This window comes from Manis javanica, chromosome 9, assembly GCF_040802235.1.
Source record: "Manis javanica isolate MJ-LG chromosome 9, MJ_LKY, whole genome shotgun sequence".
NCBI lineage: Eukaryota > Metazoa > Chordata > Mammalia > Pholidota > Manidae > Manis > Manis javanica.
The window spans coordinates 70,342,025-70,359,508 of NC_133164.1; the positions used below are offsets into that span (position 1 = coordinate 70,342,025).

The 17,484-nt window shown below is 43.8% G+C and overlaps 1 protein-coding gene across 6 annotated transcripts in view; it reads left to right on the top strand.

Annotated features, from left to right (window-relative positions):
• Window positions 1-17,484, top strand: part of DTNA (dystrobrevin alpha) — a 385,540-nt gene that overhangs the window by 108,942 nt on the left and 259,114 nt on the right. For 2 of the 6 annotated variants that reach the window (XM_073212752.1, XM_073212749.1), the window contains exon 1: window positions 9-352. The exons of the other annotated variants lie outside the window; for them this stretch is intronic. The gene's annotated coding sequence lies outside the window, so the exon portion shown is untranslated. Of the gene's footprint in view, window positions 1-8; window positions 353-17,484 lie in introns of those variants that run through there. 6 annotated transcript variants of the gene reach the window in all.

Genomic DNA, 17,484 nt, shown 5'->3' on the forward strand with positions numbered 1-17,484 from the left:
AGTCAGCCTTCGGTGCCCTGGTGGAAGCTCGGTGGGAGGGAAGAGGGCGGAGGACAGTGTTTGCAAGCCTGCCACTGGTGAGCTTCCAGAATCCAAAGCATCTGCCCGTGGACCTCAGCGGAATGTGAAACCAAGCCATTTCAAGTTAAAGATAGACACAGTGCACAGCAAGATCTGGAAGCCGGGTCTTAAATCCATGTCTCTCCCTAGAATTTCAGAGTTCTGTTAGGATCTCTGTTGTAATGGACATTTCAGTTAAGTTTATTCTTTAAGTGAATGTGCTAGGAATTCATATATGCTCTGGATGTACTAGAAATCGGAGGACTTGAGGCCACGGAGTACACACTCCAGGGTAAGTGAAAAGGTGGTCTGGAGGCACATCGCTTCTCTGGGAAGGTTAATGTTGAATTTTTCTTTTCGCTGTGTGGATGAAAATGCAGTGCTGGAGATTCTTCCCTGCTGCAGCTTTCCTGCCTTTCTCGATAATACTTGGCGTGTTAGGTTGGTGCAGCCAAAATAAATAGAGGATTTCAGCTTAGTTGTGAGATTTTTCTTGCACATCTGTAACTTGAGTTTTGCTTTACACCTCTTGCATTTTCCTCTGTTAACCCTTCCTTAAACACCCTGCATTTATTGAGTTGTAATGTCAGTAGTTACACGTCCCAGTACTGACGGGATGTCACTGTCTGTGATGTCATTGGAAGCAACTATATTATTGTGAGATGGGGTTAATCTCTCACATGGCATGATGGCTCCTCCTAATATAAAACAACAAAAGGGGAAAAGGTGGTTTAATGGTGATAAAAGTGCATAAGGAACCTTCAGAGGATATTCTGTTTTTTAAGAAGCAAATGAGAAAAAAATTGGCAGCTTTCCATTGAAAGAGAACAGCTTATTAATAGGGGGCTTTTTTGGTGTTGCCTCATTAATTCCAAGCAGGTTTTCCTCTAAAAAACCTGATACTTGCTCCGAGATGGAGGTGTGCTGACTACACAGAGCCTGAGCGTGCAGGAGGAGAGTCGTCCAGTCTGCTGTGGCCACACTGTGTTTGAAAGGAGTTCAGAACCTTTTATTTAAAAGAGAGAATGACAAACTCTAGTTCCTTTCATGTTTTGACCATGTAGAGGTTTTGTTTCTTGTTTTATCAAGTGACTTCTCGGCTCTACTTTAGAGACAGCTTTTCCAAACTTCCTCAGCATTCCTCTGAATAAATACTGTCCATAATAGTCACAGAGTACATGGTGTGAGCTGGAAATCCTACTTTATATGGGGAAAGTAAATCTGTTGACATTCTTACTTCACAGTGTGGCACTGAACAGTTGTTAAATGTAACTGGCTGGGCTTTGCTCTGTCGGAGACTGGAGTCTAATGAACTTAAGTTGGCTAAACGAGGCACCCACAATGAGTGACTTAATGGGGATCTTTCATGCAGTTTTGATAAGAAAAAATAATATACTGTGTCACTGTTCTAAAATGAAAAATGAGCATCGTGTTGGGATAGTCACTTGATTTTACAACCACTGGGTATTCAGCAAGTCCAAACAGAATGTGCAGTTGGCAGGGCTCGGCTTTGGCGCCCTCCCACCATTCCTGCCCATTGTCCTCATCCCCCGTCAGTCCTTCTCCCCCCAGACCAGGATGAATTTCATGCTCAGCACTCTCCTTTTCTTGCAGTCAAGACCTATCTTGAAGAAGGAATCTGACTCTAGAGTGTTTTAAAATCAGTGCACTAAGTCCATCAGGAATATTTGCATTTCAGTATAAATACCTCACCTGCAGTTTAGACAGCTTTGTTAAATCACAGATAACCTTCTCTAGCCCTCATAACCAACGTGCTAGGTGGTAGAAGTTGCAGCTGATTTTCTTTCCTCTGCAGGAGGATGGTACGTTGGTACATGTTCCCTGGTGACACCGGCTTCAGGTGTCCTTGCCTTACCCAGCTGTGCCCTGAACTGTCGGCAGTAGGAGTGAGCCTGGCTGAAACCATAGGTGTCCCCAGAAACGTGGGGGTGCTCAGCACGCCCAGGACACACATGCCCCGTGTGGCTAGCCTTTATTTGGCTGACACATTTCCGCCTGGATCACAGATATGATCACATCAGGCTTGTCAGTATGGGGTTCTGATGTTTTCAGTGTGTCAAAAGCAAAGCAAAAAGGAGTACAGAAATTTTAAATTCTAAACTGTAAGAATTTGGCTGAAGAGTGTTGATGGGAAAGGGGGAAGAAGGATATTTCTCAGCTGCTGTTACGCCACTCACAGTTTGTAGCCCCTGATGAAATCGCCAGGCTTGGATTTCATTCCTTTGAATCGGTAAATGCAGCTGTTCACGCGTGTGCTAATTCTAGGAGCTCGGGTGTGTTACAGGCTTGTTTGTACTGATGTACTCGTCTGTTCTCGCTTAGTCTTACTTTTCTAGTTGCTTAGGTAACTAACCGCTGGAAATGTATTTTTTAAAGTACCTGTAAGAGTAAGTTGAGGCCCAGCGGGACGATGTTTTCCTCCAGAAAGGTCTTCGGTTTGGCCCGCCGGGCCCCAGGGGCTGACCGGCTCATCGTGCGCCAGAGGGCGGCCACGGGTCCGGGTGAGGGTGGTGGTTCGGGTCGTTCCAGCCTGGAGGAGGGTGTGGCCTGGAGCCCCCGCGGGGCTCCCCGGACCCCGGCGGTCTGCCCGCTGCGGCCGGGCCCAGACGCAGGCCGCGCGGCCAGAGGTGGGCCCCCTCGCGGGCCGGGGCCCCCGAGATGCCCGTGTGGCATCCTCGCCGTCTGTCAGCTCGTTGCTGTTTTCACATCTTAAGTATTTGTGATGGGCTCCCTACGATGTTGGCGCCTCCGCCCGTCCGGGTGCCGGGCCTGGAGCCCGCGGCCGCACCCTCGCCGGGAGCAGGCCGGGCGGCCCCCCGCCGCTCAGCGTCGGCTGTGGGCCTGCGCCTGGATCTGCCCGCGCCCTCGCCGGGCCGCCCGCCGCGCGCGCAGACTCCGAGGCCCCTCCGCCGCCGCGCCTCCGGGGCCGCTGCCCCAGGCCCGCCGCTGCCCCTGGCTGCCCCCCGCTCTGCCCGTTCCCACACCAGAGCCAAGGCGGGCGCGCCCCCGGCCCGCAGCCCTCTCGCGGCGGCCGCCTTCGGACGCCGGAGGGGCTGCCCCAGGCCGCGGGCTGCTCCCCGACCACCGCCGGCGCCGAGAACGCGGAGCCCCGCTCCCGGAGGACCCCGTACGCTGCCGCCCCTCTGCGGGCCGCTGCCCTCCGCTGGCCGCAGGGCCCCCGCTTGCCTTCCCTGCGGTGACCTTCCTCCGGTGTTGCCCTTGAGTCACCCTCACCGTGCCGCCCTTACCGGACCGCCTGGCCCCGACGGCGGGATGTGCCGGCCCGTGTGCGCGGCCTCGGTGCCGACGCGGCCCGAGGAATGAACCGATGGCCCGACTCTGCTCTCACTTCATTCTTTTTTGTTCTAATCATTATTCTTTTGACTTTAGACTCTTTGTCTAGAAGAGTGATTGCTAATGGCGCTCTGCGTCAAGTAGAGTCAGTTAAAAATACATTTATTTGTTTGGTTATTGCTTTCAGGGGATTATCTATTTCCCTTTCTGCCAAATGAGACTCTGTGACTTGGTTGTGGTGACAAGAACAAGGACAACAGAAATTTGAGCACGATGAATAAGCAGAAACAAAGTCATAGAGTTGGAAAACTGACACGTTTCAGCAAAACTAGTCCAGAATGCTGGAGCACAAATGGAAAAATTTGGTGCCGCACAGTGAAGTTAAAACCCTCTCATCCACACAACCTGAATCTAAAGCATCAGAAAACATGGCTGGACACAAGGCAGCTTGTGCAATATGATATTCTGACCCTGAATCTTAAAGTTGGCTGAAAATTTTTCTAAAAAATGTTTAAGGCCTTAAAGTGATTCATCTCAATTTGCTATGTTAACTGCATCTACTGTAAGATAAATTCTAGCGGAAATAAGCAGGCAAAGAGAGGCAACAAAGGGCCAGGTAATTTATTTGAATGCCCCCGGGCGAGGTTCCAGCGGTCTGACTATCACAGGCCAGGGAAGTCATGAGAAAGTAGACAGGCAGCGAATTTTTAAAGAAGGTAGGGGGAGGCAGAGCTTAGATTCACAGCAGCGCGAGGATTGGCTAGCCCAAGGCACATTTTTCAGGTTGGGAGGGGGCAGCAGCCGGGGATTTTGGTACGTCATCAGTGTCTGACTGCTCACCCCTCCCCCCAGTGCCTTCAACCTTGCATCTACTTATTAAAAATTGAATATAGTTGGTGGGGACTAGAGGAAGAGGGGAAACAGCCATGAGTTCTGAATATGTTCAATCTCGTGCTCCTCATAGCAGTTCCATGTTTTTCACACATTTACTGTATGCCTTTGATATGCCACCTCCCAAGATTTAGGAAAATAAGAAACTTGGTTTATATTTTTTCTCATATAGGCCTCTCCTACCTCCACAAAGATTAAAACCTTAATATGCATGCAGTCAAAATTTATCTCTAAAAAAATACCTTTGAATCTAATTAAATATTCAAAGTAAATACCCAGATTTCTCCACCACAAAACATGAAAATATGGTATTATTGGCCTTGGCTTTTTTGCCTCATTGGTAAAAGAAATTAAGACTAGCTCTTGAAAACAGGCTGATTTTAAACTGTAGCTTCCAAGTAGCTGGACTGATTTGCCCCATTCATTCCGATCTCTGCCAGGCTCCTGCCTGTGCCTGTGCTGGGCTGGATCATCGAAACTATTTAGCCCCTTCACTGGACATTGACATTGGAGTATGTCATGTTAAAATAATGGATGTGATGAACAGATTCCTTTATATTATTGTTTCAGTAATATTCTTAACTTATGCTAATCACACAAAAAACAAGTGACTTGTTAAAAAGTCACTTTGCCTTTTTTCAAGTTAGTGTTTTCCTCTCAGAAAGCTAAGTTTTAAGAGTCCTTGGGATTATCTTAATTCTTAAAATGTGTCATATTCAGTAGATACCTTATTATAGAATAGAGAGACCTAACAAAATTGTAAAAATAATAAATAAACACAAGAGTCAAGTAGAACATGTCGATTTATCACACAGGAAACTGTTGTATCTTAACATAAAGTAGAAGTACATTTATTTGCATAAATAGAGCTGACTTTGCATTCTTGCAAAATAAATATGGTGTTAAGGGTGACTCAGAGACATCCTGAGTCATGAAAACTTTGTGAGGCTTTGTGTTTTTAAAGAGAGGAATAGAGTTATTTTTATTATTTTTCTCGTTTAGTGTTACCTTACTTTAGTACCCCATTCCTGTGCGATGTGGCAGTGCATGGATTTATGAGGCTGAGAGAGCGAGTTCACCGGATCAGAGTTCAAGAATACAGATGCCTTTACTGCTTTAATTAAAAGATTTAGATTAATTTTGAATGAAACTGATCTTCTAATGCAAATGAATTTCCTAGTCTTAGCCTGTTCACTGCTACACATTTGTAGAAACATATTTACTTATCAAAAGATGTTGTTTCTAACACTTCAGATGAGTGTAGTAATTCTCTTCTAAAACACATCCAACGTTTCATACCATTTTGTAGGTAAGAGACATGTTGCTATTTTCTTTTATATGTGATAAAACTAAGATGCAGACATATAAAGTGCTCAAGATACTACACGTGGTTTCCTGAGGTAACAACCCCTAAAGCTTAGTGGCTCATGGGGTTTCCTGCCCACTTGTGTAGATTATCCATCACGGACTGGCTGGAGGCCCTCCACATGCTCTCACCTGGAAATGACCTGTGTTCCCCATGCTCACATTTCCTTGGCCGAAGCATGCCAAGTGGTCACACCAAACCTCGCATGTGCGAGGAATGCAGTCCTGCAGGATGCCTGGAGAGAGAAAGGGCTGGAATGAGGAAAAGCTCCCATGAATCCACACTGATGGAGGACACGTGGGCCCAAGCCCTCCGCAGAACAGAGAGTAGACCTGAGGTCTCACTCAGCACCCTCCCTTATCCACAGTTCTGCTTACCCTCCGTCAGCTGTGGTTGGGAAGAAAATAATCCTCCTTTTGACAAATCATCAGTCGGCAAGAGCCTAACATGTCACAGTGCCCTCGCCATTCGCCTCACTTATCTCAAAGGCGTTCATCTCGAGAATAAGGGTACGACAGGGCGGTAAGGCAGGCCTCACTCACCTGACACTTACTGCAGTACCTTGTTAGAGTTCTATTTTACTTTTATTGTTGATCTCTTACTGTGCCTAATTCATAAATTACACATTGTTATAGGTATGTATGCATAGGAAAAAACAATGTATATAAGGTTTGGCACTCTCCAGGGCCTCAAACACCCAGTGGGGCTTTGGCCGGCACTCCCTGCGGAGATGGGTCCCCTGCACACCTGCGAACGGCATCCGGCCACACTCGGCAGCCTCCTGCCTGGGATGTGACACCGACATTTCTTGTCTGTTTCCATCATTTGACTCTTGTCCCACGGAGACTTCTTGGCTCGCTAAGATTTTGTCACGTCTGGAGTGTCTGCGGCCTCTCCCGTCCCAGCTCTTCCAGTCCTTTGGAGCCCCAGCATTTTACCTGTCCTCGTGGCTTCCTCTCAGGGAGTCCTGGCCACAGCTGGGAAGGGAAGGGCTTCGGACAGGGCATCCCTGGAGAATGGAGAGAGCTCCGGGGGATGCTCACTCTCCCATCCTGAAAAGCTGACCGTGGGTGCCAGAGCAACGGAGAAGATAACCAAATGCAGTTCTCATCCCCAGCCCCCACGCGTTCCAGGAGGCAGAGTGAAAGGACTAGGCTTAGGGGAAATGCCACGGCGTTGTCTGTATTACCCGTTAGAAATGCACAGTTCTGAGTAGCAGCCTCTCACTTCGGCCCTCTCCATTTTGCTTTGCATTTCGTTTTAAGCACTAACAAGGTAAAGCTGAAGAATTCAGGGATTAACAAGATGCTTAAAAGTTGAAAAGTTATTAAGCCAATATTTTAAGGTCTTTTGGAGTTTACATTAAATCAGCAAATCAGTTTATGTTCTTGAGAGCAGTAATTCCAGGAAATTCTGTATGGTGGAGACAAGGGGAGTGTGGGCTGGGCCATCTGGGAGTGCTGTGGGCCACGTCCCCTCCTGGAGGCCCAGGTGGCCATCAGTATCAAGGTTCTACACTAGAGGGCCGTGTCTGATTTTTTTTTTAACCCGGTGTTTCTCAACCTAATTTAAATATATATATAATTTGAATGTATGTAAATATAATATATATCAACATACATATATATGTATCTCTCATTTTAACACCCTTGGTAAATTCTGGTTTAAATCGCCCCTCATTCATTGTATTAATAATTAAAGGTGATAATTTGGTAGCTCGTATGTTACTTTGAGAATGTACAGCTAAGCATCTTTAAAGGCTTCTAAAAATACCTTTACTATTGATTACTTTATATTATCTTGGTGAATGGCATTGATTTCAAACACCAACAGAAATCAAATTTTAAATGGATAGGTTATCCAATAATAATTAACTTTATTCAAAAGGGATTTGATTATTTTACCCATTTCACTCAAAGCTCTAATAAAACTTTTCCATCTTAGAATCTGATTATGCATTATTAATTCAATCAGGGTTGCTGATCCTTTCTTTGTGCAGACTATGTGAAGAGAAAAGTAATACTCAATTTCAGCATCTTTTGATTTTTTTGTTGCTCACTCCTTAAAGTTAAAAATTTTTAAAGCTTAGAAAGGAAAAAGAAACAGTAGGGCTTCCAAAGATGCTCTACTGAATAACCATCTATGGGATTTTTCTGCACCAGGAGAAGGGCTGCAGATGCATAGGAACAAAGTGTCCACTTTTTTCTTCAGAATGTGTGTCACACCGTTAAATGCTGTGACCACTTAAACTGAACCAATTGTCCCAGCAGCTTTTATACTGTCAGCAGCTCTATTCAAAGTATCCCTTGATACGAGGCTCACTACAGGCACCAGGGTGTGACAGTGAAGCGTGTGTCCTTTGTCACCTTGTCCTCTTTGCTGATATTATTCTGATTTTTGTTTATCAACATTTACTTCTTTTTAGTCCTACCTCCATTTTAAAGTGAGAGGTAATTCATTTTTTAAGGAATATTATTTGGGAAATATACCTTCTTCCTACTTCATATAAAGAAAAATCATTCAACCAAAAGTGTGGGAGTGTGGGTAGCATAAATTCTTAGCACACATTTTTCCTGGCTGATTTTTGTTTATATGTTTCCCTGGGGTTAAAGTAAGAGTCAGAAACCATAACTGTGTCAGCAGCACCTCTAGCATTAACTGCAGGAGGATCTGCAGACGTCTCAGCATGGCAGTGTCCTGTGCGGCTCTAAGAGCAGTCTCTCTCTCTCGTTATATTTACATTCCACATCTGCCTTGTGCCTGAGACGTTTGGAATGCTGAAAATATCCTGGGTAACCATTTGTCAGACACCAGAGCATAAATCTAAATTACCTAGGTTTACAGTATTATAATCTCTCCTTTAAAATGACATGAGGGAAGTATTTAACTTAATGAGGTGGAGAATCCTGGTGTGCAAGTTACATTACATTTTTCATTGCCGAGGGTAAATTATTGCTCTATTCTCATATATGGTACCCCAGTGGCCTCAAAGACACAAGGTAGCCTTCAGAAATGTCCACTTTTGTCTTAGGCAATAACTTACTCCATGAGAACATGCTTTCTGAAAATTACCCGTAACATTTCTTGCAGTAGGCTGAATTTCTTGAAGGTCATTCATAGATACTAGCTGAACTTGACTTCATTTTTCTTTAACTTAGAAGCATTGACTGAAGTGGTAAGTCTGCATATGTTACTATACCAAAGAGAAAATTGATGAACATTTTGTTTGTCTAAAACATTTAGAAAACAAGCAAAAAATTCTGAGTAAAAAACTAAATGAGAGGGCATAAAATTTTTTCTTAGCCTTTCTCCTTTGATGTTGCTAGCTTTTTAAAATAAGTATGGGTCTATTGGAAGAGGTCTATAAATATGTTGGACTAATATAATTAAATATATTCTATACTTGCAAAGAAAGCATCTTATTCCTATATTAAACATCATCTGTCTGACCCCAAATGAGCAGGAGTTTTTCAACAAGCTTTACTCTCCCATGAGGTCACACAGGAGCTTAATGAAAGTGGACGTGCTCCTCGCCCAGCAGTGTGGCAGCATTCGGGTGAGTGCTGGAGCTTGACAATTCCAAGCTGGACCCCACTCCAGGCTTTCTGCCCAACAGTTACTGGTAATCTGATGACAAGATGGAGCAAAGGACAGTGCGGCTGCCTGGCTTAGTTAGATATGCATTTGCTGAAAGAGAAGCCAGCACATTTCTTATGCAAACCACCCAAATTCCAACTTGAGAGTATGCACGGGCGCACACACACACACACACACACACACACACACACACACACACACACACACACACACACACACTATGCTTTTACAAGTACAGGAATATACACATTAAAATACAGTTCTGTGCTTAAGGGGGACACAGAAGTAGCAGATGAAGACAGAGTTGACTGAATCCTTTCTGCATCTTGAGTGGTTTTAATACACAGCCACATTTCTCAATGGCTGCAGTGGAAGTAATTCAGTTACTCAGATCTGGACCAGGTTTAGGACTGCCTTTACGTGGTTAAATTCTAGCAACTACTTAAAATCTCTCATTGGTAATGGGTGGATCAGGCTGCTGTTTTCAGTGGCTTATTTAAGTGATTTGGACAAACTTTCATTTTCCTGTAATGCTAAAACACAATATAAGCGTGATGTAAAAAAGTAACTAAAGCACACATTTTTATCTCCATGCTGTGACCACCTTATAGTATGATTGAGGTTTTTGTTCCCCTTTATCCCCCTCAACGTGCCCTGAATGCTGCCCTACCCATCCCCCTTGGTAAACACCAGTCACTTCTCACTGTCTGTGAGTCTCCTGCTACTCTGTTCATTCTGTTTTGCTTTGTATTTATATTCCACAAATAAGTGAAAACATATGGTATTTGTCTTTCTCCAGCTGGTTTATTTCACTAAGCATAATACCCTCCAGGTCCATCCATGTTGTTGCAAATGACAGGATTTCTTCTTTTTATGGCTGAATAGTTTTCCATTGTGTATATGTACCACCTCTTCTTTATCCATTCATCTATTGATGGACACTTAGGTTGCTTCCATATCTTGGCTATTGTAAATAATGCAGCGATAAACATAGGGGTGCATCTGTCTTTTGGAACCAGGGATGTTTTTTCTTTGGGTAAATTCCTGGAAGTTGAATTACTGGGCAGAATGGTATTTCTATTTTTAGATTTTTGAGGAACCTCCATACTGCTCTTCACAGTGGGCATCCTTGTCTTGGTCCTGATCTTAGAGGAAAAGCTTTCAGCTTTTTGACATTCAGTATGACATTAGCTGGGGGTTTGTCATATATGGCCTTAATTGTGTTGAGGTACTTGCCCTCTACACCCATCTTGTTGAGAGTTTTTATCTATCATGAATGGATTTTGAATTTTGTCGAATGCTTTTTCAGCATCTATGGAGATGATCATGTGGTTTTTGTCCTTCTTTTTTTGTTGATGTGGTGGATGATGTTGATGGATTTTCGAATATTGTACCATCCTTGCATCCCTGGAATAAATCCCACTTGCTCATGATGGATGATCTTTTTGATGTATTTTTGAATTTGGTTTGCTAATATTTTGTCGAGTATTTTTGCATCTATGTTCATCAGAGATATTATTCTGTAATTTTCTTTTTTTGTGGTGTCTTTGCCTGGTTTTGTTATCAGAGTGATCTGACCTCATAGAATGAGTCTGGAAGTATCGCTACTCATGTACTTTTTGGAAAACTCTAAGGATGATGGGTATTGATTGGGTCTTCTCTAAATGTTTGATAAAACTCAGCAGTGAAGCCATCTGGGACAGGAGTTTTGTTCTTAGGTAGTTTTTTGATTACCAGTTCAGTTTCATTGCTGGTAATTGGTCTGTTGAGATTTTCTGTTTCTTTCTGGGTCATTCTTAGAAGGTTGTATTTTTCTAGGAATTTGTTCATTTCTTCTAGGTTGTTCAATTTATTGGCACATAATTTTTCATAGTGTTTCCTAATAATTCTTTGTATTTCTGTGATATCTGTTGTGACTATTCCTTCTTTGTTTCTGATTTTGTTTATTTATGTACTCTCTTTTTTCTTGATAAGTCTCACTAGGGGTTTATCTATTTTGTTTATTTTCTCAAAAAATCAGTTCTTACTTTCATTGATTTTTTTCCTATTCTTTTATTCTTCTCTCTTTTATTTATTTCTGCTCTTATCTTTATTATGTCCCTCCTTCTACTAATCTTGGGTTTCATTTGTTCTTTTTCCAGTTTCTTTAATTGTGAGTTTAGACTGTTTATTTCTATATGTTCTAGTTTCTTGAGGTAAGCCCGTAATGCTAAGCATTTCCATCTTAGAACCACTTTTGCAGATTCTCACAAATTTTGAACTACTATATTTTTGTTTTCATTTGTCTCCATAGATTCCTTGATTTCTGTTTTATTTGTTCATTGATCCATTGATTATTTAGAAGCATGTTTAGCCTCCATGAGTTGTAGGCTTTTTAGTTTTCTTTACATAATTTATTTCTTGTTTCATACCATTGTGGTCTGAGAAGCTGGTTGGTAAAAGTTCAATCTTTTTAAATTTGCTGAGGGTCTTTTTGTGGCCTAGTATGTGATCTATTCTGGAGAACAGTCCATGAACACTTGAGAAAAATATGTATCCTGCTGCTTTTGGGTAGAAAGTTCTGTAGATAACTGTTAAGTCCATCTGATCTAATGTATTGTTCAATGCCTCTGTTTTCCTATTTATTTTCAGTCTGGTTGATCTACTGATGTGGGTGGTATGTTAAAGTCTCCTAAAATGAATGTGTTGCAGTCTATTTCCTCCTTTAATTCTGCTAGTATTTGTTTCACATATGCTGGTACTCCTATATTGGGTGCATATATGTTTATAATGGTTATATCCTCTTGTTGGACTGAGCCCTTTATCATTATATAATGTCCTTATTTGTCTCCTGTTACTTTCTTTGTTTTGAAATCAATTCTGTCTGATACAAGTACTGCTTCTCCTGCTTTTTTCTCCCTATTATTAGCATGAAATATCTTTTTCCATCTCTTCACTTCTAGTCTATGTATGTCTTTCGGTCTGAAATTAGTCTCTTGTAGGCAGCATATGGATGGGTCTTGTTTCTTTATCCATTATGCCACTCTGTGTTTCCTGATTGGTGCATTCAGTCCATTTACATTTAAGGTAATTATTTGTAGGTATGTACTTATTGCCATTTTATTAATTGTTTTCTGGTTGTTTTAATAGCTTCTCTCTGTTCCCTTCTTCCTCTTAAACACTTCTCTTGTTATTTGATGGTTTTCTTTAGCACTGTGATTAGATTCCTCTTTTTAAATTTTTTGTGTATCTATTATAGGCTTTAGGTGTGAGGTTACCATAAAGTTCAAGGATAGCTTCCTGACTATATAAAACTCTATATATTAAGTTGCTGATTGATCTATTTGAAACATAGTCCCTTGACTGATTTTGTATATAGTTGGTTTTGCTACTTTTATTTTAATTTCGTACTTACTTGGCAAATAATTGGTCTACTACCTTTGCTGTGGGTTTATTTTCACTGATGAAAACTATTTAGCCTTAGGAACATTGCCATCTACAGAAGTCCCTTTAACCTATCCTGTAATGCTGACTTAGTGGTTATAATTTCCTTCACCCTTTATTTGGGAATCATTTAATCTCTCTTTCAAATTTGAATTATAATCTTGCTGGGTAGATGTTTTTTGGTTAAATGTCCTTATGTTTCAATACATTAAATATTTCATGCCACTCCCTTCTGGCCTGTGAAGTTTCTGCTGAGAATCTGCTGACAGCTTGATGGGGTTTCCCTTTTAAGTGATCTTTTTTTCTCTCTTTGGCTGCTTTCAATACTCTCTCCTTATCCTTAGTCATTGTCATTTTAATTAGTATATGTCTTGGTGCTGTCTTCCTGGGGTTCCTTTTGTTAGGGACTCTGTCCTTCCTGAGTGTCAATTTCCTTCCCCAGATTGGGGAGGTTTTCAACAGTTATTTCCTCAAGGAGACTTTCCCTGGATCTCTCTCCTTTCCTACTGGTGCCCCCACTGTGTGACTATTGTTATCATTCCTTCATGCCTAGAGACCCTTTTGCCCCACCCCTCAGCTTTGTTGTGTTCCTGCTCTCTGATTTCCACCTCATTGTCTCCTCTACTGGCAGCAGTTGAGTGTTCATTCCCTCTGTTTTGTGTTTCATTTTATTTACTGTGTCTTCTGCTCTGAGTGGCTCTTCTCCAGCTCTTGTATCTCTTTGTTGAAGTCCTCCCTGAAATCTTCAGTACTTTTATGCAGATCAGTGAGCATATTTTTTATTTTTACTTTGAAATCTTTATCAAGAAGATTGGTGATCTCCATTCCATTTAGCCTTCTTTCTGGTGTCTTATCCTGTAGTTTTGTTTGGACATATTCCTCTGCCTGATTCTATCAGAGTTTTTGTGTTTCTTCCCTTTTTATTAGTTGGATCTGCTGTGCCTCCAGTCTAGAGGGTAATGGCTTCATGAAGGACGTTTCCTCTAGTGCCCAGATGCTCAGGACTCTTCCCTGTCCAGTGCCTGCTTCTCCTTGGCTGTGGAGCCCCAGTTGCTGTTGGTGGGCAGTGGGCAGGGCTGCCTTTCTGCCTGTCTGCCGGCAGTGGCCTCAGTCCACACCAGCCAGCAGTTTGCCTCTGCCAGCCCTCTGTGACTGGGGCAGAGGCCTCTGCTGGGATCACTGTGGGCAGGGCCACCCTCTGCTTTCCCTGCAGTGATGGTGGGGCTGCAGGGTTAATGGGTGGGCAGGGTTACTGCAAGGCTCTGGGGCAGGGCACACCAAAGCTTGGCCACGGGGAGCTGGCCCCCCAGGCTCCTCCCCAGGTGGGCTGACACAGGGCCGGGAAAGCTGGGAGAGCCCCCCTCTGCTGGCCAGGCAGCAAAGTCTGACACTGCTGGGCTGAGCGGGCCAGCCCACCAGGGGCACGCAGGGAAGCGCCTTGGGGCAGAGCTGCCACTGAGGGGACCGAGTGTCTGAGGCTCCCAAGAGTTCCCGACCTGCTGGGCCGGGGGAGGGCTGGGGAAACGTCCACCTGCCCTTTCTCCTGAGGAGAGGGCTCCTTCCCACCCTCCCACCTCTGGTACCCCTCCCACTGTTGACAAGTCTTCCAACTGCCACTTCCGCTTTGGGTCTAGTGGGCTGGCAGAGCGTGCCTGTCCTCCCAGGGGCCGAGTCTCAGCCTCCCAGAGGGCTCCAACTGTCCCTCTCTCTGTTGTCTATCATATTATATTGTCCAGCCCTGCTAATCACCAGGACCCAGTGCAATGTGGGCTCATGCTTCCAGAGAGGATCTCCAGGGCCAGATGTACAGAAGTCCTGAGCACCTGTCCCCTCCCCTCTCTGTCCCTCTTCCCCTCGCCTGTCGGCTGGTATGGGGAAGGTCTTGGGTCCCCCTTGACTGCAGCTCTGCCACTTTACCCCTCCCTGTGTGGGCCTCTCCCCTACCCCAGTGCAGGTGGTCTGTTTCACAGTCCTCAGGCCTTTTTTGGGGTTAGCTGCATCTGCTGTAGTTGCCTCTTGTGTGTGCGTGGGAGGAGGTTTCCATCTTACCTTCGTATTCCACCATCTTTTTTCCATCTCCAAAGCACATATTTTTATAAAAGGAAGACTGAAATGTTTTAAGTTCTTAGGAGGGAGAAATGTTGAGTAAATAACTGAGTATTTGCATATATTATTCTGACCACTGGAGGGCTCTCAGAGTTTTTTACTTCAATTGGGAAATCTATTTGATATAACTGCAACTTCACTACAACAACTTTAAATTTTGGTGTTATAAAGCCTGTATAGTCTCCTAGTTTATAAGCTCATATATATTTTCAAAATGCAAAATGGAAGGGAAGTTGGATTTAATATACTGTGTTCCTACTATTTCACAATAAAAAGTTCACAACAAATAAAAGAGAAGCGAACTATATGCTTGATTTTTAAATCATTTCATAGCCAAGGCTCATGTCAAAATTACATGATCTACAACCTGTATATCAGAGCAGGACACTCACAAACCTCAGAGTCAGTCCTGTAGTCGAGACAGTCTGGACCTCACCAAGCCCCTGTGTCTGAGGGGTCTCCTGGTCAAGACAGGTGCATGTGGTGATCTAGTCGTCGTACAGGAAGGGACAGCAAGTCAGGGTACCCAGAGAGGTCCCAAGGGAGGTGATAGCTACATTGGATCTTGAAGGGGAGCGGGAGTCACGGAGATGAGGAAGGTGGGAGGGCATCCCAGCCTGAAGGGCTAGCGTGGGCAAAGGCGGGTGTGCAGCAGCCCAGCAACTGTTTGTGTCCCCAGAGTTTGGGGCCAGAGTGAAGGGGGCTGAGTTTGGAGAGGCAACTTGGTCTCCAGACATGGAAGGCCTTGTATGTCATCCCCGGGGATTTGGTCTCCATTCCTTAGATTCTGAAACCCAAACTCCTCCCTGAATGTAAAAGCAAAAATAAACAAGCACTCGCTCACAGGGACACCTAGAGCTGGCGTTCAGAATGGCCTGCCGGGCGCATTGGGCTCGTGGGACACTCATGTGTTGCATTTCACTGAGAATGGGTCTCCATTTCAGAAGCAAATAAAATAGAAGTCTTTTTCTCCAAATTTCCAGAAGTTGCATCATATCTATCCAGTAGTGTTCCATTCTTCCAACACATTGGCTGTCCTTTAGAACATTCTTTGATAACAAATCTCCTTTGCTTGAGAAGTACAGCTGTAGGCATGAAGAACTGCAAGAAATGCATTTGAGGTAGATTGATTCCTCTAGATGACGATTTTAAAGAAGGCAGAAATGGAGGTGGAGAAGAGAGAATTTTGCTGTAGTCTGTTCATAAAACACGAGGAGATTTAACTCACTCCATAATGCCTCATTAGATTGAATATTATTTTGATGATGGAGGAGGGAGGTTCCCATATTTCTTTTAGTTTAATTCTTTATAAGACTGTGATATAAGCTGAATATTCCCTAGCCTTGTTCCCACATGGACATTCTAGGCAACACTTAGACAAAAAAGAGACTCTGGACTGTCATTCTCACTCTCCGCACAGAAGCGTTTGCCCAGTTGGGACCCTCCTGCGTCTTCTCGTGACCTTGCAGCAGTCCTTCCAGAAGCACTTCAAGTCAAGAGACTTGCCGGACGTTTCTTCACCAACTCACATAGTCCACGTTATCTAGCATTGGTTGTTCAGAAGATACAGAATTCGTAGTTAACTAGGGCAGAGCCAAAGGAGGTACTGTTTTGATATTCGAAGAAGATTGTTTCCAGACGGCTGTTTAATAAATGGTGAAATGCAAGGTGAAGGGCTATAGTAGTATAAAACTGCATGTCTAAGACTCTACAGCCCTGTGACTTGAATCTTAAGTGGCTACGATGCCAATTAAGGGGAACCCAGACTGTGTCTGCTGCCCTTGACAAAGCTACCTGAACGTTATGCCCTTCTGACAGACCCAGGTACTACTGTAGATCTTACAAAAAGAGCCATCCCACATCATTCTTTGTGAATCTAAATAACAGGATTGTTGTTCAGGTGAATCAAAGACCTAATTATGTGCCCAAGCCTGCAGGGATATATGCAGCCTGTGCCATGACGATGGCGGGCTTACTGTCTCACACTTGGCAGTGGCCTCACAAAGTCACTGTGTCTTTTACAAACTGCTACTGTGAAAAACCTTAAAGACTGCTAGAAACAAAACACACCTCTAATATTCAAACGAACAATACTGGATAACTGGCGGGTCAGCTTGCTTTTCTACTTGAAGCATTTCATGCCTTAGAGGACCCACCCATCTGTCTTTGCACTCAAATATTCAGATATTTGACAAAAGTGTTTCTTAGGTTATTTTATGGATTCCAATAGCATAATAGTGAGAGCCACCCATAAAAAATTCTAGGCTTTAAGGAACTTGGAAATCACAAGAGCAGATCCAGAAAAAAATATTTTTGAGGTGAAGTTGCTCCATCTCTCTGTGTATTGGAATGATCCATCTCTGTCTGAGAATATAAGTCAGGCTCTTAATTTTTCAATCAAAATGTCAACTCTGCTGCCTTTTTACCTGCTGTTTAAACACATAGCTCCTTCAACCTACCGCATAGAATTTCGGCATTTCTCCCGGCTGCCCGCACCTTGACCTTGCCTGTGCAGACCCGGCCAAGGCATCTCCCCCAAGTGCCGCTGCTGACACTGCCCTCCCTCACGCACGTGGAGTCATCCCTGGGCAGCCATTCACCTTGTGTACTTGGCCTCTGCTGTTTAACATCACATGTGGCACTTTGGAAACATAAAGACAATTACTTTGGAAAGTGCAGTGATACTGCTAAGTGTGGCTTGACATCTTCAGAATGAGGATGCCAAT